This window comes from Schistocerca serialis, unplaced genomic scaffold (assembly GCF_023864345.2).
Source record: "Schistocerca serialis cubense isolate TAMUIC-IGC-003099 unplaced genomic scaffold, iqSchSeri2.2 HiC_scaffold_1407, whole genome shotgun sequence".
NCBI lineage: Eukaryota > Metazoa > Arthropoda > Insecta > Orthoptera > Acrididae > Schistocerca > Schistocerca serialis.
The window spans coordinates 2,337,395-2,363,087 of record NW_026047633.1 but is presented as its reverse complement, the minus strand read 5'-3'; positions in this window follow the sequence as shown (position 1 = coordinate 2,363,087).

Here is a 25,693-nt window from a genome sequence, read left to right as displayed (position 1 = left end):
GCACACGCGAATAACCCAACACTGACGCCAGTGTACAGAGCTCTAGAGGCCGCCGTTCGACGCGGGACTGCTCCGGCTGCAGTGCTGTGCTGACTGAGGCAGGCGGGGGCGGCCGCAGCGCCTCACCAGCTGCAGCGCCGGCCTCTGCTGCCGCCGTGCGATTGCGGAGCGACGCCCCAGCGCCGACCGCTCTGCCACTGGGAGACCGCAGCAGCTGGCAGTGGGACAGCTCAGCTCCTTCACTAATACAGTAGGGATATGAGGTGAAAGTAATACTGCATTCACCTATAAACCCCCTATTGAGACTAAATATCTGAACAGCTATCACTTCTTTCCTTCTGGAACATAGTATCAGTCAGACTTAAATGCCGTTCCGCCGCGTCTTTTAAACTTTGCAATATTGTATCGACGCTGTTCACCTGATGAAACTTACTGAACACCGAATTCAGTACCTACGAAAGACAGAAAAGTCAGACTAATGCTCTTCAAGTAACCAAAACCAATATTTTCATTACACTGTTCATACGAGAAATCAGGGTCAGATATTTTCGTTATGGAGTCCAAATGTTTGGTCTAGAGTCAGCCATGAATCTAACTAGTCAGCTAGATAATTTCTGCCTGACTGTCTGTTGACAATCTCTTGCTTTTTTACCAGACCAGGATGTTTCGTAATATTAACCAACCAAAAATCTTATATTCTTTTCACAAAACTCAATTTATCCCCGATGATTCATCATAACTATTTCATATATTCGTACATCTGGAAGGGGTCAAATTGTCGTCCTTTTACAGAACTGCCCCATAAGCTGCACGTGCTGCGCCACTCTTTAATGCTGTCAGTGGTCACGTGATCACTCTCGCACTCGCAGACGAGCTCCTGCACGCCCACGCAGCCCTGACGCCCGCCAGAATCGTCTTATTCCAGGGGCAGCGGCGACAAGGCGTACAGCTACCGCAGCACAGGTAACACAGCTCGTGAGACCAGACACCTCAACACAAACTGTTGCGAACCACCTATTAGCAATGACACTATGGGCACCCACACTTCTAACTCCTCTCCCACCCACACCACAGCATCGACTGGTGCCGCCAGGGCTTCTTTCAGCTGGAAGAAGGAATGGCGCGCCCTGGTCTTCAGCGACGCCAGGAGATACTGCCTGCATCCAAGTGACGGTCGTTTGTGCATACGACGAAGAGCTGGTGAGTGCTACCTTAAAGAGTGTACTCTTCCGAAACACACTGGCCTTACTGTTCACCTGTGCCGTTCCTGGAGAGGACATGCAGAATGTTGTTAAACCCGCTCTTTTGCTTTTCTTGTAACAGGAAGACGGTGAGTTGTTCCAAGAGGATAATGCTCGCCCACATACTGCTCATCGAGCTCAATGTGCAAGACGTGTGGCACCTTCCCTGGCTGGCACGGTCTCTGGACTCCTCTCCAGTGCAGTAGGTGTGGGGTATGGTGGGACGACAAGTGACAGGTGTGACGTGTCAAGCGAGAACTCTTACACAACGACGTGACATCACGTATCGCAGGGCCGTATTCGCCACCCATACTATCGATGACACAGTCAGCGCCTGTGTTGCCGCCCGTAGTGGCTACGCCACTTGCTAATATGGATGTCTCAGGTTGGGTCGATGCCTGGTTCGTCCAAACCACTTGTGCTATTCGTCTGTATGTGTTACCACTTCATGTACTCCATATGCAGTGTTGACAATAAATCTTGAGTGACCTATTAACCTCCAAAAGCTCCAATTGTTTTTCTGGCAGTCTATTAGCAACCATGAGTCGCAACATTTGCAGACAATAATCCTATACTATGAGATCATCAGCGTCCATCTTCCACCTCTAGTCCACGCTCGCCATAGACATTAAATCACAAGTAACTTGTAGTTAAAATAGATAACTCCACACAGAAATGTCCGTGGAAGCCCTGTAGGCTTGTTATAGCTCTACTACTGATGTGGCGACAATGGTTTCCAACTCATATAGGGTGTGGGGTTACAAGCTCAGACGTCTAGGTTATAATTAATAAGTATTAAGGAAGAATATTTAAAAAATGGCAGTTCAAATTTGCCGAAACTAGTCATCACTGTACGATCAATTGCGATTTCGGCAAATAAAGTTTTCGAATCAGAAGACTTCATCATTTAAAGCTATAGAGAGTCTCCTACAAGACTCTCTCTGTGCCAAGTAATCCAATAGGTGACTTTAATTATAATGAATGTAATCCAAATAGAGATGTGCAGGGCGAATGAAAAAGGAATTTGCAACTTTAGAATGATATAGAAATGTATTGAGATAACTTATAGAATCGGTAGGTGTATGATTATGCAGCAAACAACCTGCATGTACTTCAGTCCATCAGTGCCCCATTCCACCAGCAGCAACGGCACCGTTGTGCACAGTTAAGATGGCTGCTTTCACTGGTGTGGAGCGTGCCCGCTGTGTGTCCTGGTACCATGAAACGAACTCTGCAATAACTATTCGGCGGTTTCATTAAAGACCGCGCGTATGTTCCTCCCGTAGAAACAATTCGGCCGACCTGAAAAATTTAATCTACGCTGCCGTTGCTGAAGTTTCGCCCGATTTGCCGCAATGTGGGAAGGGGAAGTTGACTACCAGTGGGATGTGTCCCGCATCATAGATGGTAGTAACATCGAAACGAAATGACACTTTTATGTGAAACTTGAGCTTCTTTGCTACTAAATAACACATGAACCGACTCTGTAAGATATTTCAATATATTTCTGTATCATTCAAAAGCTACAAAGTCCTTTTTGACACACTCTTTCTTTTTAGCAATTTTCTAGAATGCTGCTGTTGACCAAAGATAAGCTCCGTCCAAACGGTAAATCTTTGAACATTAGCCTTAGCCACACTCTTTGGTTTGTTTACACCCTGTGGAACAAGTGGGAGTTGTTGGCTGTGGAAAGTTTGCTTGGTGCTGTGTGATCGATTCAAATGGAAAACATGAACTACGTTCTCCAATGTGGCTTGTGAGCAATGGGTAAACTGGTGGATGTTTATTACTGCAAGTAATACCATCGAGCCGACCTTGCAGGGTAAGTAATTCTGTATATGTCGCCACATTCTGTGCTTCTTTCTATCGTCTTTTCTATCTTCCCAGGACTACATTTAGACATTAGAACAGCTGTGCCAGAGATGACTGGTCTCGTGACATTTTGCGAAATATCTCATAAACTAATAATGGGAGGCGGCGCCCAGGGAGGTCGGGCTCGAGGACACGATCTGAGACCGCGTTCCTCACCAGCATTGTTGAGGCCACAACTACCAATCATTCTCACTTTGCTTTTTTTTTTCTTCTCAAATGTTAAAAATTTTATAATTTTCGATTTGTAAATTTGATGTATTATAATTTCGAGAAGTGATTACAGCTGTATCTTACACAAAAAATGACAGAAGACCTCCACGCGGCAGTGCACGGGCAGCGCTGCCCGTGACGTCAGCTGCGCAGCCAGACACCGCGGTGAGGCGGGGGCCGAGTGCACTGAGTGGAGGGAGCACTGAGGTCCGCAGAAAGTTATCAGGTGGCGGACCCTGGCTGTGCAAATGCAGGCTCGCAAAAGAATGAAAGTGCAGCCTTTGCTTGAGTCACTGATAGCTCGGTTAACTCGCGCCGGTCTTCCAGCACGCTTAGCACGATGCCGCAGCCGTGGCTGCTACCTCGGCAGTGAGCGGTCAGCCCCCACTGCCTGAGAGGACAGCGCCGGCCGCCACCGTCAGCTGCCGTCAGCCTCCGAGGCTCCCACTCGGCCGCCCACTACGTGTTTTCACGCGGCTGCACAGACAAGTTGTTGTACTGCATTTGCGGCATTCTTAGTGGTCTTCCCTGCACGGAAAGCGAGCTGCCAGCAGTTTGTGCCGCTCAGAAGCCGGTGAGACGACTTCTGGCGCCACCCAGCTTTTCAGATGCTTTTTACAGAACAGCCAGCAACCAACTAGATCTATCGGACTTCCTTGATTATAACTACTTCCGCGATTTTCAGTGGCCACTTTATAGACATCGATTATAAACGAGACATAAACATGGAGTTACCTCTGGCGCCAAAAGTTATGTAATTTCTTCTGATAATCCGTTAGGACATTGAGCTGTGCCTCAAACAAAACTATTTAAGGGTATGGAGACATCCTTATCAATACATGACAGCAGGGGACCGACCGGTCAAGGGGCTGGAGGCTCAGGAATGGTGTGGAGCGTTTTCAGTTACAGTGACATGGTACTCCTGATATGTCTATATACAATTCTGATAGTTGACACGTACATAAGAATCCTGTTTCATCATCTGCATCCATTCATGTCCATTGTAAAGTCCGACTGATTTAGGGAATTCCAGCGGGGCAATGCGGCAACCCACATGTCCAGAATTATTACAGAGTGACTCCAGGAACTTTCTTCTGAATTTAAAAACTTTCGCTAGCCACCAAACTCCCCAGATGTGAACATTATTGAGCATATCTCGGATGCCTTGCAACGTGCTGTTCAGTAGAGATGTCCACCCTCTCGTTCTCTTACGGATTTATGGGACAGTCCTGAAGGATTGATGGTGTCAGCTCCCTCCAGCACTAATTCAGACATTAGTCAAGTCTGTGCCACATGAACCAATTTCATTTACTCTTCAGTGCCTACATGTGTGCATGTGTATATGTGTGGTTCTTTTTTCACCTACGCACATTATGTAAAGTCAAAAACCAATTAGAAAAGAAAAAGTCGTTAACTGGGGAAACAGAGTGCTTATTATTAGTTTTTAATTTGTACATCGAATTAAATGCAAATATGGCACATAATTAAACGGAAAAAGCAGATAGTTTATTAATTTAAAAATGTATATTGAATTAAATGTGAAATTATATATGTGATTAAATGGTATAAATGGTTCAAATCGCTCTGAGCACTATGGGACTTAACATCTGAGGACGTCAGTCCCCTAGAACTTAGAACTACCTAAACCTAACTAACCTAAGGACATCACACACACCCATGCCCGAGGCAGGACTCGAACCTTCGACCATAGCGGTCGCGCGGTTTCAGACTGAAGCGCCAGAACCGCTCGGCCACACCGGCTGGCTTAAATGGTATAGAAAATGAATATATTAAAAAATACACATCGATCATTTTTTTACAAAAAAAGATTGTTAGTAACCATTAGTTATTGTTTTGTTATATCTTTGTTATTTCGGAGAAAAGAAACTAATCGCTATAAATGACTAGCCAGATGTAAATGATGGAAAAGGAGGATTTCCTTAAAGTCTGGAATCGCGCGACCGCTGCGGTCGCAGGTTCGAATCCTGCCTCGGGCATGGATGTGTGTGATGTCCTTAGGTTAGTAAGGTTTAAGTAGTTCTAAGCTCTAGGGGACTGATGACCTTAGATGTTAAGTCCCATAGTGCTCCGAGCCACTTGAACCATTTTTGATTTCCTTAATTCAGTATTGTAAGATGTGGCTAGTTATTTACAGTGTGCTGCATTACACATGTATTTTCTTCTAGAATAGACACCTTTACCTATAAAGCATAAAGAGTGTTCAGTTGCAAACTTCAAGGTAAAGAAGTAGCAATTAATAATATTATGTACAGTCACAGCAGCTTCGCAAAATATTACCCCTGAGTTAGAGTAACTACACGTAATTCAGCATTAACATGAAAGTGCTGACTGCTGCGGGCCACACGCTGTGGCGTGCCACCCCTCTGGCCGCCCTCCTCCGTGCACCACCAGCTGCGGCGCCAGCACTGCTGTGGAGGCCGTGGCTGGCTGGCTGGGTGGGGGAGCTGGCTACTGGCTGCGGCCCCGCCTCTGCAGGTCTCCTCTGGAGGCGGGCTGGCGGCTCCCCACCCAGCCAGTGGCCACGTGGGGCCCGCTGCGGCAGCACGCCGCAGCACTGCCCAGCCGACACGTGCGCCACAGAGGCGTCTCGCGCACAGTGCTGGAGACTTCCGAGTAAGCACTGGCTCATGGCAAGTTTATATGCACTTGAATGGTGAGGATTGGTACGCAGTGAGGCAGGAAGAACAATTTATTCTGTATTTTCTTTATTTACATATGTACGTTTTATACTCATTGTGTAGAGCGATGTTTTCCCAGACGTTGCTTCATATGAGTCTAAAAAATTCAGCTTGTACAGTATTCTGTCCAGCAAGTGCCTCACATATGTATTAGTAGACATACCACCCCTGAATTCTACTTCACTGAACTCGATAGTAATAGGCTCTCCTGGTACAGCGAGAATAAATGCATTTATACACTGCTCCTCTTACATTCAAATACCAGCACCTCAGTCTGTCTGTAGCAGTCGCTAAGATGCAGTATAAATCATCCAAATTCCCCACACTCGAATGTTTTATTTAAATGCGCGTATCCCCTGAAATTGATTCAGTCATAGCTTCCCTGTACATATGCACTGTTGAAACCCTCCTCCCATACATTTTAAAGTCAGTTGGTGATTGTAATGCACCGCACTCTGTTGTCATCTACTTCTTTGTATACTCCCTCATGCTGCACAGATAGTCCTGTGATGCCAAAAACACGTCGAAAGTTTTCTATTTCTACAGCCATCCCAAAGTCACTGTCGGGTTCTAGACCTACACTGACGCTTTTAGATAGACTAACACTCACAGTATATGTGTTGGTGAAAAGCAGTACACTTCTGCAACTTAACTGAGACTTGCCGACTTGAGGAACTTCTGATCTCTGTGTGAAATAGTTGAAAGACTGCAGGTCTGATAAATCTAGAAGATACTTCGTGGCTTGTTGCTGCATTCCAGCTGGAGTTCATTGGCCTGGTGTAATACATAGGTATTGTCGAGTATGTTTGGTTTTTCGGCCCATCCCTGCTGACTGCACTTTGTGACGTTCTTTTCACTACTTTATACAGACCTGAAATGATCTTTATTGGGCGAGAACAGTGTCGGGGAGGGGAATGTAGGGGGATTGGAGTGGGGAGGGAAGGGTGAGTGGATGGGAAGGCGACATACGGATATGTGTCTGCTGCAATATGACACCGGAAGAAAAGTACTGACAGATCCTAAGGCAGCGATTTCGCTCGTGCAGTCTCTTAACGGATGAACGCAGAAAAGTTTTGTAGATATGGGAGTGGAACGCAAGTTTCATAATAGCAGAACCCCTTACGTTGCACTCGACAGCGAGTGTTCATGAGAGACAAAGGTATCGCCAGGAGTGCGGCAGAACGTAATCTGACAGACAGGATGAGCTGATGATGCTGTAGTGTACAGGGACGTCTAAGTGTTGAGTGACTGTAGGATGGTACAAGATGACTTAAGCAAAATTTCTAGTTAGTAAGATGAATTATAGTTAGAACTAAATGTAGAAATATTCGAATACAGAATTAGCAGCGCGCTGCTTGACATTCACGTCGATGAAATATCTAGGTGTGGCGTTGCAAAGCAATGTGAAATGAAATGAGCATGTAAGGGTGCAGCGGAGAAGGTGAATGCTCGACTTCGAGTAGGAGAATTTTAGGAAAGAACGGTTCACTTGTAGAAGACAGAATATAGGACACTAGTACAATCCGTTCTTGAGCACTGTTTGAGTGTTTTGGATCCGCACAAGGTCTTATTAAGGCGAGACGTCGAAGCAATTTAACTGTGCAGCCAGAGTTGTTACCTCCAGGATCGAACAACATGCTAGTGTTATGGAGGTGGTTTGTGAACGAAAATAGGAACCCCTGTAGCGAACACGATATTATTTCTACGAAAACTATAGAGGAAATTTAGAGAACCGACATTAGAAGCTGACTGCAGAACGATTTCACTGACGTCAACGTCCATTTCGCTTCAGGAGCACTAACAGAGAAATTTGGGTGTCTGTGGAGTCATGGTGAAGAAGTGGGATCTAGAGAAGATAAGATCGAACAAAGAACAAATTACAGAAATGCTGTCACTTGAGTTTCTAAACACATTAAGAGACAAAGAACCACCTGATAATGTCAACGAGTACTGGAATATGCTGAAAGAAGAAATCATTAAAGCAGGACAGCAAAATATAGGATATGTAAAAGGGAAAAGGGAAAAGAAACCATAGGTCACACAAGAAATGATTTCGAATGTGGAGGAGAGAAGAAAATTTAAAAACAAGAACACTGAAGATGCAAGAAAGATGTACCGAAGGTTAAATAATGAACTGCAAAGAGAAACAGAGCAGGCTAGGAAAAAATGGCTAAGAGGAATGTAATGCAATCGAAGAACTGGACAGGAAGGGAAGATACGACTTATTGTACAACAGAGTAAAGACTATGCCATGGGATTAAAACAGAGCAGGAAGTGCTACTATGGAAATTTTGAGTAAAGACGAAGAGGTAGTGTACAAAGATCGTGACGATGTCCTCCAGCGATGGGAAGAATATCTAAAAGAGCTATATGACACAGATCGCAAACCAGAAACTGTGGAACTTGAATTACTCAACAGTGTAAATGATGACCAGAAAAGAAGGCCCAACCATCATAATGGAAGAAGTAATGTCTGGCATAACTGCAATGAAAAATGGTAAAGCAGTAGGTACAGATACCGGGAGAAATATTAAAATGCTTGAAACAAGATGAAATAAGGGAAATATTGAGGTTATGAATAAAATATGTGACAGTGGTGAATGGCCTGAGGACTTTCTGACAAAACTAATGATTCCATTACCGAAAAAAACAAGGAATCAAGAAGTGCAGTGAGCACGGGACAATCAGCCTCAATTCACATGCTGCCAAAATGATGTTAAGAATAGTTAATAAGAGACTTTAAAAATGAATGGAGGAGAATCTTGGCGAGGAGCAGTTTGGCTTTAGACGGAATACGGACACCAGAGATGCAGTGGGGCTCCTACGACTCTTGGGAGAAAGGTTTATTGAAAAAGGAAGAGACCTCTAAATGTGCTTCACCGATCTAGAAAAGGCATTTGACCATGTGGCTTGGGACAAGCTAGCGACTGTAATGAGAGAAAAGAGAGTGGACTGGAAAGCCAGAAGACTCATTATACCTTAATCAAAAAGCCTCAGTTAAAGTGAGAGGAGAAAGTATAAACTGGATCGGACTAGGAGAAGGAGTAAGACAAGGATGCTATCACCTAACGTTGTCACTCACTACTTGGAAAATATGATTGCCCAATGCACATTAGATGGCAAAGGAGTAGAAATTGAAGAAGAGCAGTGTTTAAGGTTTGCTGATGACATGGTCCTTTTAGCCACAGGGGAAAAACAATTACAGGATTTAGTGGACACCATTGACGCCATTATGGAATGAAAATTAACACAAAGAAAACAAAAGTATTGGCACTAGGAGAAAATAAAGAAATAAAAATTATGCTGAATGGAGAAATATTAGAACAGGTGCTAAATTTTAAGTATCTTGGAAGAAGGATAGACTCCGACTGGAAGTGCACCACAGAAATGAAAACAAGGATAGCAGTGGTAAGAGGCATTTCATAAGAAAAGGAGAGTTTTATGCAGCAGTGTGGACAGAGAACTGAGGAAAAGATAAAATGTTTTGTAAGGAGTGTTCTTCTGTATGGCCTGAAACATGGGTTTTGAGGAATAAAGACCGAGAAAGGCTGGAGGCTTCTGAGATGTGGACATGGCGGAGTATGGAAAGAATAAGTTGGATGGACAGAGTAATAAATGAAGAGGTATTGATATGAGTGGGAGAGGAAAGACAGTTGCTAGATGTAATAAAGAGAAGAAAAAGATATTGGATTGGGCATATATTAATAAAGAATGACGGACTGATAAAAACATATGTAGAAGGTTATGTAGAAGGGAAAAGGAAGCGAGGAAGGAGGAGATTTCAGATACTGGATGACGTAATGGACGGTACAACATACAGCAGCTGTAAGAAGGAGGCAATGGATCGCAGAAAATGGAGAGGCAAAGGACCTGCTAATATAGCAAAAAACTGATGATGATGGAGGCATAAAGAGAGTCGCTTTTCCCTCTCTGTATTTACGAGCGTAACAGGGAAGAGAATGACTAGTGATGGTGCAAGGCAACTTCCACCATGCACCATATTGCGACTTGTGTGGAGTTGTAGATGTACATCTGCATCTACACCAGTACTCCGCGTGACACCCGGCGGTGTGTGGCGGAGGGTTCTTCTAGCATCACTAAGTGAAAGTCTCTTTAGTGGGCTTGTCGCTTTGTCTAGGTGTTCTGCAAACAAAACACAGTCTTCCCTACAAGATTTTCTATTTGATCGTTCCTATTTAAGTTGGTCCTAATTGTAATACCTTGGCATTCAGCTGAAACGGCACCCTTTCGATTTGTGTGACTCATCGAGTAAAAGAAATTTAACGGGTTCCTTCTAGTTCTACTGTGGATGACATAACACTTTTCATTATTTAGAATCAAGTGCCACTTTACGCACCGCGCCGGTACACTCTCTAAATCATTTTGCTATTGCTTTGATCTTCTGATGACTTTACTAGATGGTAAAAGAAAGCATCATCTGCAAACAATGGCTGCTCAGATTGCCTCCTAAATCGTTTTTATAGATTAGGAACAGCACAATGACTACAACACTTCCTTGGGGAAGGGCAGATACCACGTTTGTTTTACTCGACGACTTTTGCGAACTCTCACCAGGCAGAAAGGAATACGGCGGTCATCCGGATGAGAGGCGTCACGCCACGCTTCCCGTGGTTTGGCCGTCCTGCGGCAGACTTCCGCTGCGCCCGCCGTCATATTGAGCGCGCGCTCCCTGCGGCGCGCACTGCTTCTGTTTGCTCCCCAGCGTCGACAGCGGACAATGCAGCCGGCGGGCGTAATTGCCACAATGGCAGCTCTGCTTGCAGCAAACGGGACCTCCTCGGTGCTGGATTGCTTATGCTGGCACATGGACAAACGCCCGGCGTTCAGTATCGGTGAATATGTGCTACGGTTGCAGTACTGTCACCGTCCCGGTAAGTGCTCTTTCGTGCTGTACGGATTCATAAGACGTTATGCACAGTCCACTTATCAAACACTCACAGGCGGCTTGGCTTACATATGCTGTTATTAAAAATTATACGTTTTCTGCCTGACAGTGAAGGACTACGTTTATTATGAGGACGCTCAGCCAGGTATCCACGCTTAAGGAATACGTATACAAATGACATTGGTGTAACAGGGTGACGAGAACTGAAGGAAAGTGATGGCGTGCAACCGAATGCGAAACAGCCTGTCATGGAGCTTATCGTAAAACTGGCTGTCCTTTAAGGGGTTGCTGTAGGTAGTGTTATAAAATGTTTCATACGCACAGAAAAGACAGACATCTGGAGGTACTATTCATCTGGTGGTTCCAGGTGGTATGAACTGCTATGTCACACACTTTCCAGGAGCGGTAGCTTGTTCTTTAGGAGTATGATTTCTATGCGCAGCCTAGGAATCAAGAAAAAACACCTATTTTGACGAGCTATTGGCCAAAAGTAGTGATCATACAATAGCTGTAGTTCTCTTACGTCTGTTCTCCCACTCTTGTTTGCTGTGACGTAAATATTCCCTACGGCCCCTGCCAAAATTACACGCACGAGAAAGAATCAAAGGGCACAGAGCAATAAATAGCGTTCCAGCCAATTTACTGTCTGGTTAATCAGTCGGCATAACTGTATACGAATGCGAATTGATAATAGATGATCTTGATTGATCTCTCTTGGTACCTCCAATTTCCAGGGTCCCTTTCATGTACGTTTCCTCTTCATATGCCGATTGGCTGGAGTTGAAAACAAATTCCTTACTCAACGACGGGGTAAATTTACTTATCTCGTCTACAAATATTTCGGTCGATCCTGTAGTTTGCTGCGCATCGTTCAGTTGACGCTTTCTTCGAAATTTCATTATCTCACGTCTCACCCTACTGTAGCACTGTTTGACGTCATGCAAGCATCCACTGCTTCTTTTGAAATCTCTGTAATGTATGTCGAGCATCCTTGAAACGCGCAAACACAAGTTTTTTTGACAAGTGTGCCTTGTCCTCCGTTGAATGTCTGTAGTTTTCCTTACACACTAACGGTCATATTTCTGCTGACTTGTTCAAAATATGTTCGTAATTGTTCTTTTGCTATGCTGTCTGCAATTTTCCAAGAACGTAATGATGTTTAGCATCCGCTCCTTGGACAACGACTGTCCTTCACTACGTGTGACTGGAAACGGGAGCTGCGGCCCTCTGTGCGACAGCGACGATGAACTACAGCACACCTGTTTCAGTACAACTTTCTAGTGCCGTGCACGTATCGCCATCACTGTACTCCTCTTGTACATTGTTCGCACGACACCACGCATTCCACCGACTCGTGCGCCACTTCTTTCACACTCAGCGAACTTTCTTGAGTTCCTTTCTGATCAAATCTCGACTTTGGCTACTGTTTCTGAAAATATAACGCAATGTTTGCTTTGTTTATCGGCGCCATTGCTCTGCTTTGTATTAACAGCACTAGCACTGTAGCACTGTCGTGAGTTACTCGTCGACTAAGCAGTTCAGCCACGCTCCGTAGCCTCGTGCTGTCGACAGAATTTGATAGCTCCAGTCCCGCCCCCTGTTGCCATCATCAGCCAGTGTTGTGTTAGCATCGTGGGCAATATGTGGGCCGCCGAATGCTGTCACATCTGACATGCAAGTGCATGTCCAGCTTGTGTCTTTACCCGTAGCTTACAGCAAACACGGAAAATAAAATGGGTTATTGGTAGGAGTTGACCAGGAAATCCTAATGTTACTTTTACAAATATTTATATTAAAAGAGCTGCAGGATGCCTTACTTCAGCTTTTTCACCTTTGCTTTACTTCGAGCTGAGGCAGCGGCTTTTGTATTTCACAGTTCTCTTCTAAGCTTTAAGCTGTGTCACCTAGGGAGATGTACGCCCGCAATCTCATTCCTCTACAGTAATTTTTATTTTGTGCTGAGATTTTCTTTTCCGCCAGTGTATCTGTAGCACCTTTGCCCCCGCTCCTCTCTGCTGAAGGAACGATCATCAACTTCCGCACGGAGGTTCAGAAGAGAAAGTGAACCTTATCAGTCCCCTGGTAATGCTTTCAGACATACACTTGCTATATGAACAAGATAAAATATCACACGATAAAAACTAAAGATACAGAAAAAAATGATCTCATAGGAGGCAGAATCGAAAGACGATTGTTTCATTAGATACAACCAGCTGTTTTCTGGGGCTTATAGAGTTTCCAGACTTGTACAGATTCCAGGCCATGGCTGGAGTGTGTTCCCACGGCCGGAGAACGCGAGCGGCCCGCGGCGCGAGTCGTCCAGTGCGGGGGTGGGGCCCGTGGCCCGCTGCGTGGGAGGCCGGCCTGCCTGCAGCCAGACACACAGGTCGGGGAGTACGTGGAGGAGGCGCGCCAGTCGGCAGTAAACACACTTTCGCTTAATCACAATAGGAGTAGCTTCCTTTCGTTACAGTGATTGTCAGGGAAAGTCCCTGAGGCATTGGCCGTAACTGTGGCATTATTCCAGTGATGGAAGCTTCAAGTATCGCTACACAGTTGACGGGGACAGGTTCTCGCGAGGATATACGAGAAACACCGAGTCGTACAATTGTACATCGCAGGTTACGGAGAGCGCCAAGTGCGTCAGTCGGCCCTCAGACACGACGAGGCGGAGGTCTCCGTGTTGGGTCAGGAGCGTGGACTTCGCTCTGTACGAGTCAATTACGTTCATTGATATCAGGTGTGCAATACTCGAACGTTCGCAGTGGTTAATTACAATAGACATACCGCAATGGCATCCCGATTTTTCGATTAACAGTAGCAGCTGCCCACAGTCCTATCAGAAGCGACTGTTTGTATGTTTACAGCCCGGTAGCCACACCGACTGGGAGAGACGTGATCAGAATTAGCAGTCTCACTGGGCAGGTACGGAACTTTCAGAATGTTTACCGGCGAGGTCAGCTCACCGCCGAGGTAGCCTCAGCTGGACTCCCTAAGCGAAGCGGATCTGACGAGTGTAGCTACGCGGGCTGACTGTCTGTTCTTTCACAGAGACATTACGCTTTCTTCTTTCCTTTTGCTTCATTTTGCAGTCTAACTCACTGTGGGTTTTATCACGCATTTGCTCAAAAAGACGTGAGTCCCTCGTGAGGGAATGAGCAGGCAGAACATCTTTTGTGTGTCCAGACACTCTGCCATAAACTTTCTGGCAGGTGAGAACAGATCAGCGCTTTTTAGTGCAAAGCCACTCTCTGCCACTCAGTGCCTTCATTGCTGCTTTTTGTGCGGCGAGGAACCGTATGTCAACCGCACTCGCATATCGGTCGACAATTTAAGTACGATTATTTCTAAAATGATCTCAACATTTGATGAGTACTTAGCTATTACATTTGTTTTCTCCCTGCTCCGTAAGCGCTGAACGTTCCCACACAAGACAAAGTGACAGAAGTGCAACTACTGCCTCGGAAGTGTACAGAACAACGAATGGGAGCGCCTCTGCTACTTACCTAACGAGATACCCGGGGTAAACACGGCTACAGCTAAGAGGAAAATACAGCTCAGAGGCGGATCCCAGAGATTAAAGCGAGAGGAGAGTGGTATGCCGATTACATCATTGGGAATTCCAGCTTTTCAGCCTGCAGTTACTTGACTGGGACGCAGTACTTGGCGGGTAGACTGTGACGAGACAGGCCAAGTGTGCGGCGCTCCAGGAGATGAGAGTACAGAATGCCCGTGGTCGTCATTCACGGCCCAGCCTGGACTGGAGATCTGAAGTCACCAGGAAAGGCTCCCTCCGGCTGCCGCTCCAGTCTGGAGCGCCCTGCCGCCTGCAGTCCAGCTGCCTCTCGGCCAGCCTGGAGTCTCCTCTCCAGCCCCGCACTGCCAGCTCTGACACCAACGTGAGACTGTATCTGTTCTGGCGTTCTGCAAAGGTTTATGAGCACGGGTCCATATGTCTTATTCCCAATGTCGCCAATCAAACCAGTTAACGATAAGTGTGATTTTCACTTAAATATTACTGTCTGCGCCTAGCCAGGTGCATCGCACGTTCCTGTGGTAGCGGTGCTAACTCTGTCAAGCTGGGGCAGAACAGCATGGCTGACATGCGACATTAAATTATTTTGTTGAAAGGATGTCGAAAATATCGCAAGCGAGCTGCCTCAAGGACTCAGAAATGTAACAGCTGCGATCAGTGTAAGCAATTACCAAGTGGCTCCCCGTGAGATGGGCGAGAGTGCAACGTGGCATTCTTCGCTCTGCTCAGGGCCTCGATGCACGGACCGCCCACACCGTTGCTGCAGTCAGAACCTCGGCTCATACGGAATGACGGCACAGTGTCCAGTGTTGTACTGTCGGCGCAGCTCTGCCCGCTTCCTCATCAAGGGGAGTCGCAGCAGTGGCCGCCGTGCTGACAGTCGGCTGACTTGTTGACCTTTTGCTTGTAAAAGTGTGCAGCACACCTCACGCCGTGTCGATTATCGTTGGCTGCAGCTCTCTTAGTGTTTCACTTTCAGTAGCTGCTACTACTGATGTGCATATGAGTAGCCCATGGAAGCTCGTGAGTCAGAGTGCAGACCTCGAGGTGACTGAAGAACGTTTTGCAGATTGGTTACGGGAGTTCGTAACGTGCGGCAGCCTGGAGCAGCCGCCCCCCGCGTGGTCAGCTGCGCGGCGCCTGACAGCCCGCCTCTGGGTCTCCGGACTGCCGCCGCCGCCAGCAGGTGGAGCGGTGGAGGGAGGGGGGTGCGCCGGCGACCTGGCGCAGCTCCGCCGCCTCACGTTGGGCGAATCCTTGCAACTCCTCGTGGAGCTCGACTGCCGGATGGCTGACGACTGTATCGACTCCCGCTGTGTACCGAGGTATGTAGACCACTCGACGCCATTACTACTAACCGTTCAACTAATTCTTTCCTTAGATTTATTCTCAATGCTGTCACCTACTTTTCCTATTTTGCGATACTAACTATCTGTCAATAAGGGCACATTTGTGAGACCCAAAGAGGAAGCGCGCTAATACGTTCTGCCGCCGCCTCTTCTGTTGACACTTTCCACCGAGCAGTCAATGGAATGTGCCTCGTGGCATACGTCTCTCTCCGCTCGCTGTCTCCGCATATCGCTACAGCAGACGGTAAATAATCTGGTGATGACAGTCAAAGACTGAAAGCGGCAACTAACAACAAAAGCTTTTGCGATCGAGACTGCTAGCCTTACTAAAATTGAATTTATATCCCTATTTCCCAACCGTATTATCAAAAATCAATAAAAGTACAGTGTCGTTTGAGATGACAACAGCAGTAGCTCGATGTCGTTGTTAGTTGTAAATCATTTCAAAAGTGAACAATAAACACTGCAAGTGGCTAAATTAATTACTTTTTCGAAAGAAGCAATTATAGAATCAACACCCTGCACCACCAGATTACAGTAATACTCCACAACATTTGCTGTACATACGTAATTAAAATCTCTAACACGGCAGCAGTCAGCAACAGTAAAATTATGGAAGCCATAGTTTCAAATGGTTCAAATGGCTCTGAGCACTATGGGACTTAACATCTATGGTCATCAGTCCCCTAGAACTTTGAACTACTTAAACCTAACTAACCTAAGGACATCACACAACACCCAGCCATCACGAGGCAGAGAAAATCCATGACCCCGCCGGGAATCGAACCCGGGAACCCGGGCGTGGGAAGCGAGAACGGTACCGCACGACCACGAGATGCGGGCGAAGCCATAGGAATCGTACAGCCAACCAGTGGCACGTCAGATGTTTATTCACACTTTTACGTTGCTTTACTGTTCATTAAGCCATGTGGCTATACCTTAGCATTTATATGGGTCATTTTAGTCTTGACTGAGCCTTATGACCTGTTTTCTCTTTTCACACAATAAGTTTACACACGTTACTACTTCTTCCAAGGAAGAAAGGTTTATATCTGTTTAAACCTAGGTAAGGTTTCGAATAAACTTGTGAAGTACAACTAGCTGGTGCATGATTCCCATTCTTTCCATACATCATTAAGTTATAGTAAGACAGTCACATTCAAGCCAACTTTTGCTTCAATGATCATGAAATGGCATCACGGTATTACCGCCTCTAGCCTCGAAGACTTCGTCAACTCGGCGGGGAAGAGAGTCCCGAAAATTTCTTCAGATACGCAGCATCTGCCCGAGGCCTCCCACTGCTGCATCAGATCCTGCAGAGCTACCAGTGTGTGGGGATGTCGGCTGCCACGTCTCAGCTGCTGTTCCAGACAGTACCGTACAACGCCTGCAGCTCTGAGACCGGGATGTCTAGTGGTCGCCTCGAGGTGCTGTAGGGCGCCTGAGTGTTCGTGAAACCGGGAGTGTATGCACGCAGCCCTGGGAACACGACTGTGTGTGTCATCTTTGTGGTGTCACCGCCAGACACCACACTTGCTAGGTGGTAGCTTAAATCGGCCGCGGTCCATGTAGTACATGTCGGACCCGCGTGTCGCCACTGTGATCGCAGACCTAGCGCCACCACCAAGGCAGGTCTCGTGATACGAGAGAGCACTCGACCCCAGTTGTATGAGAACCTAGCTACCGCCCAGTTGTACGAGAACCTAGCTACCGACCAGATGTACGAAGCCTTTCTCTCTCATTAGCCGAGAGACAGAATAGCCTTCAGCTAAGTTAATAGCGACCACCTAGCAAGGCGCCATTTGTATCAGTGCCTATAGCTTACGAGTATTCAAGAGAGATGTATTCCAAGGACTAATTAAAAGATAAGTAATAAGCATCTACATACTTTTCTTCTTATTCATTTATAAGTTCTCATGTTCCAGACTTCACGCCCGTCTGCTTTAGCCGTGCGTGCCCTATCGGCTACAGCGTTAGTCTAGAGTTCATTTTCAGCCATCTCAACTTCACGGTGTCGGCCCAGCTACCGACACAACAATCTTCTACAACGCAAGTGTCCAGAGAATAGGGCAACACTTCGTCACCGACAATGTTGAAATAAACGTGCTGGTTCAGGTTCACATTGACCGTAGTGACTGAATCCAAGTCGCGGCGACACAAACACCCCTATGACACCATGGAACCACCAGTGGCTTGAACTACATCCTCTATAGGCCGTCAGTCCAATCGCCACCTCCATAATTTCAGAAGAGGCGAAATCGCGCGACTCGTGTGACGCACCTCCACCCAGCCACTGTCCGTCTCTGTGTGGTTTGGCCCACTCAAGACGCGCAGCTGTGTGTGTCTGTGTGAGCGACGGCCGCTGACTCCAAATGTCGAGCCTGTGCAGCCGCCTTCCGAACGATTGCTAGGCAGCTGGTTCAGATGGAGCTGCTTTGCCAGGCATTGGCAATTTGCGTCTCGTTTGAAAACTTGGAGTGGCAGTCGTCAACAGCCCTGTCGGCTAGGATCTTCTTACGGCACTGCCTCACATCACTACGAGTGGTTCACCATTCGTTGCAGGTACTTGGACAGTCCACATTGATTGACCAACAGATCGTGTAACTTTACTAGTGGTGTGGTCGTGGACATGTCGAAACGCAAAAAAATCCTTTCTGCCACTTCTCAACATCTCCACGTCGACGCAGGTGACCGCCTGATCCCACGCGAGCGACTGGCACAGCGATTGTCACCTCACCGTCACCTCTGACGTCAACGGTGGAGCGTCACGTGACCGCCTGGTTCCTCCCCTGCAGCACGGCATCCAGCCCTCCAAAGCGACCTCTGTGCTCGATTAAGTGGAGGCATAGCATTTCGTCTGATGAGATTAGTTCATGCTTTCTAGAAGGTCTGCGATTTGTACACTTTTAGCCAACATTTACGATCGCCACCCAAGTGTTGTTATTGCTGTTAGAGGCATATGTGTACTCTTCACTGAACATACGCAAATTTCAAATCTTCGTTCCTCATTTGCATGCGTATAAGGTTGTTATGTATGGAGCTGTTGCATCAGCATACTCTGAAGGAAACGTAATTGGTATGCAGTACGGACCGGACGACTTGCTGTTATTAAGTGATTTAAGTTACCTCACAAATCGGAGGATATCTGCCTCTAGGTTACTCATGTGGAGAACTGTTCTTGATTCGGATTCTGGAATATGCAGAAAGAGTTTAAAGATTTGATTGACAATGAAACAGGATAAAATCACGAATGTCGACAGACGAGATTCCTTGTTTTGTACATCAAAAAGCACTTTGTGCTAAATTTGCAGGCCTTTGGCACATGGCAAAATTGGAAGAAAGCATAGTATAATTGCTGAAGTCACACGCATCTTCTGTTTTCAGCTGCAACAGTTTTCAGTGAAACTGAACGATTCCTATGGAGACTTCGTATCGTACTGCAAAGTACGTAGGTTATGTCGAGACACATACCTGGAACGACTTAAAACTTGCTAGCGTTTAATTTTTTGACGGAAAAAGGAATGCACGAACGAAAATGAAAACATGTGTAATCTAGTGCAGATTTCACATTTTAACTGTTCTTGACTGTACACTGCCCACAGCAATGCACTGCAAGGTAACTTTTTCCTCATTTGATGGGGATGCATTTAAAAAGAAAATCGCGTTTCTGGAACCGACACGTTCTGACAAAGACAGTGAAGTTCCCTAAGATCACTGCTGTTAAACAAAATATGAAGTTTGAAGAATACGCTGTGGCCTAGAAAGAATTACAAGGGTAGTTTTATGAAGTTTTTGAGATTTTTAAAAGTTTGTTTACATTAGCGCTTCATTGCGTATTAATACAGGTTACGTAATATCAGTGCTCTTGTACCAAGTTATCATCTTCCTTTGCGTAAATTTTTCTGTCAAAACATGTCTAGCAAATGTGATGTTTGCTGTAGAAATCTGAAGGCGGGGATATGAAGACTGTGTAGGTTATGGTTTATTGGGGCGAATGTAGCGGCGAGGAAACTGGGTAGATAAAACGCTCTCCATGGCAACGTACGTTATGTAGAAAGGACAGAAAAGTCGCTGAAAAGGAGGCAAAAATTTGTGCCATTGAGGCTGAATTAGAAAATGAGGACTTGGAATTATGTAGGCTAAGGGAAGAAACAGGGACGGGAAAGGTAGAACCAAAAAGAGAAACTTGAAAAAACTTCGAAATTCAGTTAGTAAATCAGTTTGGCTTGCTATCTGAAGTAGTGGAGGAAGGGCCTCATCCAGATGTAGTTGAATGTATTTTGAAGCAGAATATTAGCTTCAAGAAAAAAAGACACGTAGGGATCAAATCAGAATAGTAAAAGAAGAATATTGCTTCTAGTTAACAGCCAAGGCCAGGACCTTCAGGAGGAGTTAGGTGCAGCGTACCAGCTCACAAGTTTTGTGAAAACAAATGCTAGGGAGATGAGGTAATTACAGTTGGAGCAGCAGGAAACAGCCTGTGGTATGAATCCAAGGTGTACTATTGCGAGAGACTTGGATGAAATAGGAACATGAACTGGCCACACAAATGTGGTGTTTGTGGAGGTCTTTCAGCGCCATGTTCGGTCCTGCGTAAACACTGCTGTAAGGCGTGTTAACACTCTGGCTTGCTATCTGAAGTAGTGGAGGAACGTGATGTTCCAGATACCCCTAAAACCTCACACACGCGAAGTTCCTGTTGATACTACTGGTAGGTGAGGATACACTACACATGGCCTGCACCTAAATAGGAAGGAGAAAGATAAGTCAGCTTCTCTATTAGCAGACACTATAAGGGGGAACCTCAGTCACACGAGGGTGACCCCTGTGGTTAATGGCACCAGGTAGACAGGTTTCTTATGTTAAGGTCAAAGTCCAAACAGATAACACTCAAGAAAAATAGAATAACAGAAGCTTCATGTACAGTAAATAGGGATGAAGCTAAGGGTAGTATCAACTTACTTCATCAGAATATCAGGGGAATAAAAAATAAAGTAGATGATCTGTTAACATCTACATTTATACTCCGCAAGCCACCCAACGGTGTGTGGTGGAGGGCACTTTACGTGCCACTGTCATTACCTCCCTTTTCTGTTCCAGTCGCGTATGGTTCGCGGGAAGAACGACTGTCTGAAAGCCTCCGTGCGCGCTCTAATCTCTCTAATTTTACAGCCGTGATCTCCTCGGGAGGTATAAGTAGGGGGAAGCAATATATTCGATACCCCATCCAGAAACGCACCCTCTCGAAACCTGGCGAGCAAGCTACGCCGCGATGCAGAGCGCCTCTCTTGCAGAGTCTGCCACTTGAGTTTGCTAAACATCTCTGTAAAGCTATCACGGTTACCAAATAGCCATGTGACGAAACGCGCCGCTCTTCTTTGGATCTTCTCTACCTGCTCCGTCAACCCGATCTGGTACGGATCCCACACTGTTGAGCAATACTCAAGTATAGGTCGAACGAGTGTTTTGTAAGCCACCTCCCTTGTTGATGGACTACATTTTCTAAGGACTCTCCCAATGAATCTCAACCTGGTACCCGCCTTACCAACAATTAACTTTATATGATCATTCCACTTCAAATCGTTCCGCACGCATACTCCCAGATATTTTACAGAAGTAACTGCTACCAGTGTTTGTTCCGCAATCATATAATCATACAATAAAGGATCCTTCTTTCTATGTATTCGCAATACATTACATTTGTCTATGTTAAGGGTCAGTTGCCACTCCCAGCACCAAGTGCCTATCCGCTGCAGATCTTCCTGCATTTCGCTACAATTTTCTAATGCTGCAACTTCTCTGTATACTACAGCATCATCCGCGAAAAGCCGCATGGAACTTCCGACACTATCTACTAGGTCATTTATATATATATTGTGAAAAGCAATGGTCCCATAACACTCCCCTGTGGCACGCCAGAGGTTACTTTAACGTCTGTAGACGTCTCTCCATTGATAACAACATGCTGTGTTCTGTTTGCTAAAAACTCTTCAATCCAGCCACACAGCTGGTCTGATATTCCGTAGGCTCTTACTTTGTTTATCAGGCGACAGTGCGGAACTGTATCGAACGCCTTCCGGAATTCAAGGAAAACAGCATCTACCTGGGAGCCTGTATCTAATATTTTCTGGGTCTCATGAACAAATAAAGCGAGTTGGGTCTCACACGATCGCTGTTTCCGTAATCCATGTTGATTCCTACAGACTACATTCTGGGTTTCCTAAAACGACATGATACTCGAGCAAAAAACATGTTCTAAAATTCTACAACAGATCGACGTCAGAGATATAGGTCTATAGTTTTGCGCATCTGCTCGACGACCCTTCTTGAAGACTGGGACTACCTGTGCTCTTTTCCAATCATTTGGAACATTTCGTTCCTCTAGAGACTTGCGGTACACGGCTGTCAGAAGGGGGGCAAGTTCTTTCGCGTGCTCTGTGTAGAAACGAACTGGTATCCCGTCAGGTCCAGTGGACTTTCCTCTGTTGAGTGATTCCAGTTGCTTTTCTATTCCTTGGACACTTATTTCGATGTCAGCCATTTTTTCCTTTGTGCGAGGATTTAGAGAAGGAACTGCAGTGCGGTCTTCCTCTGTGAAACAGCTTTGGAAAAAGGTGTTTAGTATTTCAGCTTTACTCGTGTCATCCTCTGTTTCAATGCCATCATCATTCCGGAGTGTCTGGATATGCTGTTTCGAGCCACTTACTGATTTAACGTAAGACCAGAACTTCCTAGGATTTTCTGTCAAGTCGGTACATAGAATTTTACTTTCGAATTCACTGAACGCTTCACGCATAGCCCTCCTTACGCTAACTTTGACATCGTTTAGGTTCTGTTTGTCCGAGAGGTTTTCACTGCGTTTAAACTTGGAGTGAAGCTCTCTTTGTAGATGACCTCACAAATAACAGTGGGATTGATATACTTTGTCTGAACACCATGTAACTGCGGTGATGGATAGTGTCAGCATAAATTAGTATAATTTAGCACCTTACACTTCCAGATATAGCATGGATAAAGGAGGGGTTGCCGTTTACAAAAAACAAGGATATAAGTACAAAACTGTAGAAGTACGCAAATTCTGCATTGATCAGCACTTTGAAGTTTGTGCATGTAAACTAGAGATAGATAATCTAGTGTTGATGTTAGCAACAGTGTACAGGTCCCCATTAGGAGATTGGGAGCTAGTCATAAAAAAGTTTGACTAACTATTACGCTGTCTGTCAGACAAAAACAGGATGTTATTAATCTGTGATGATTTCTATGTAAACTTTCTAACCAGTTCAGATCGGAAAAGTGTGAGTGTTATTAATTGCATATAACATAGAACCAGCTATCAATTTCCCTACACATATAGCTCAAGGCAGTAGCGCTCTAATAGATAATGTATTTGTACAGCAAGAGGGTGTAAAACTAACACATACTTTTCCATTGATAAATGGATTATCAGCCCATGATGTACAATTGATTAAATTAGAAAACACAGCAAGGTGTACAGTTCGAAACCATGAAATAAAACTGTAAGGTTGCTCAACCCCGTGTTTATTGAACACTTCAGGGAAAATTTAAGAAATCTTAATTGGGGAGATGTATATAATGAGCCAAATGCACTTGTGCCTGGCCAATGTCTTGGCCACCCCATTTCTACACTCCTCGTTTCTTTTGTAATTCCTGCAAACACTAACACCTGTACTCGTACTGATAACTAATTTAAATACAACCTACTGGTGAATTTTGCTTAATGGCTATTAGGCCACTGTCCATGGCATATTTCTGCGCCTAAGACTTCGTCTCCTAAATGTGGAGGCACCACCAGAGGCAATAAACAATGACACAACACTAACTTGTGGAAAGACACCTATCCGAGATTTCAATTCTGATGTATTCTAGAGCTTCCAGCAGATAAGGGCAACGCTACAATGCTCATGAAATAATGAACCTACTGCAGAAAAACTTGCGTTATATTACAACCATGAAGGTAAAGTGAGATTAAAAGCAATCTCCCAAGATCAGTTCTTAGGGTAACGCATCAGCTAGTAAAAGCCTCTTTGATTTCTCTCACCAACTAGAAATGTCTTACTAAATCAGAACTGGTCCCATCAAGATTGTGTGGTATACTAAAAATTCACAAACCCGTCATTCCATTAAGACCAGTTGTTAGCGCTATGGACTGTTCGACAAGCGTGACTGCCAAATACCTGGACAGTCTGCAACACACCTCTGTAGCAAAAAAAGACGTATAAAAGGTTCAGTTCATTATACAAAAAATAGAATCCTTCATGTCCATCAGATATTAGCCCATTTAGACGTTCTATTACTGTTTACTATAGTTGCTCTTAATAAAACGATGTCACATATGGAATTTACACTCTTAGACAAAAAAAAGAACACTCCGTGAAGGAAATATCCGGAAGGTACAGAAAGTAGAAGTTGTGCTGTACATGAGCAGACAAACAAGTGAATGACTTCTTCAAGAGGGAAGCTTAACAAGTTAGGTAAGTCAATAATGCGTCCTTATGTAAGCAATTTTTCATCTTGATATTTATTGACAGAGTTGTTGGATGTCTCCCTGAGGAACATCATGCCATATTTTGTCCAAATGCTGCGGTAGATCGTCAAAATCCCGACCTGGTAGGACGTCCCTGCCTATATTGCTCCAATTATTCTCAATTGGGAAGAAGTCTGGCAACCTTGCTGGCCAAGGTAGGGTTTGGCAAGTCTAAAAACAAATAGTAAAAACTCTTCCCATATGCGAGAGGGCATTATTTTGGAAAAAAAGTTAGCCAAGAATGGCTTACCTTGAAGGCAGCAAAACGGGGTGTAGAACAGCATAGACGAACTGCTGTGCTGTAAGGGTACCACAGATTAAAACCAAAGAAATCCTGCTGTGAAAAAAATGACACCCCACACCATCACTCGAGGTTGTCAGTAAGATTGGTATACCACGACCATCTGTGGCATCTCCAGATGCGACTTCGGCCAGGAATCTCATTGACTGGAACAGTCTTCTATGATGAGCCTCGCTTCTAATTGAGCCCCAATGTCCAGCAAAGATGTGTCTGGAAACGCCTTGGAGACTTGGGGGGGGGGGGGGGGGGGGAGTTTCCAACCTGACTGTCGCCCGCCATGAAGCCCAACAACCGAGAGTGATGATCTGGGGTGCCGTTCACTTTCATAGCAGGACCACTTTAGTAGTCACTCACACAGCAGAGCGGTACGTCGACGATATTCGATGTTCCACGTCCAGTTTTGTTGTCCTTCATGGCAAGCCATACTGACATTACATATCAGCAAGGTAATGCCCGCCCACACACACAACGAGTGTTTCTATTGCTCGCCAAACATACCTTGACTAGGAAGGGCGCCAAACCTCTCCCCAACTGACAACGTTTGGGGCATGCCGGGCAGGGCACTCGAACCATCTCGGGGTTTTCATGACTTAAGCTGCCAGCTGGACATGATTTCGGACGATGTCCCTCAGGAGGACATTCAACAGCTCTGCCAGTAAATGCGAAGCCGAATAACTGAGGCGGACCAAAGTGTTACTGACTTCGCTCAGTTTGTGAGGCTCTGGAATAAATCATCCAGTTTTCTGAAACTGTATTCATTACAGGAAACACACTCAGCACAGTTACAACGGAGCTCTATATGTAAAACTGGAAGGAATAGCTTATCAGCCCAGCAAGAAAAATTACTATCGTTGGTTTTGTTATATTGATGACACTCATACTTCGTTATATAGCCTCATGGACAAAAAGAACTCAGACTTTCTAAACTTTCCGAATGATATTAGTTATAATATAAAATCCAGTATAGAAAAAGAGAAAGAAGAAATATTTTAAAATGTACGGCTACTTAGAAAATCCACAGATGTTAGGCACAGA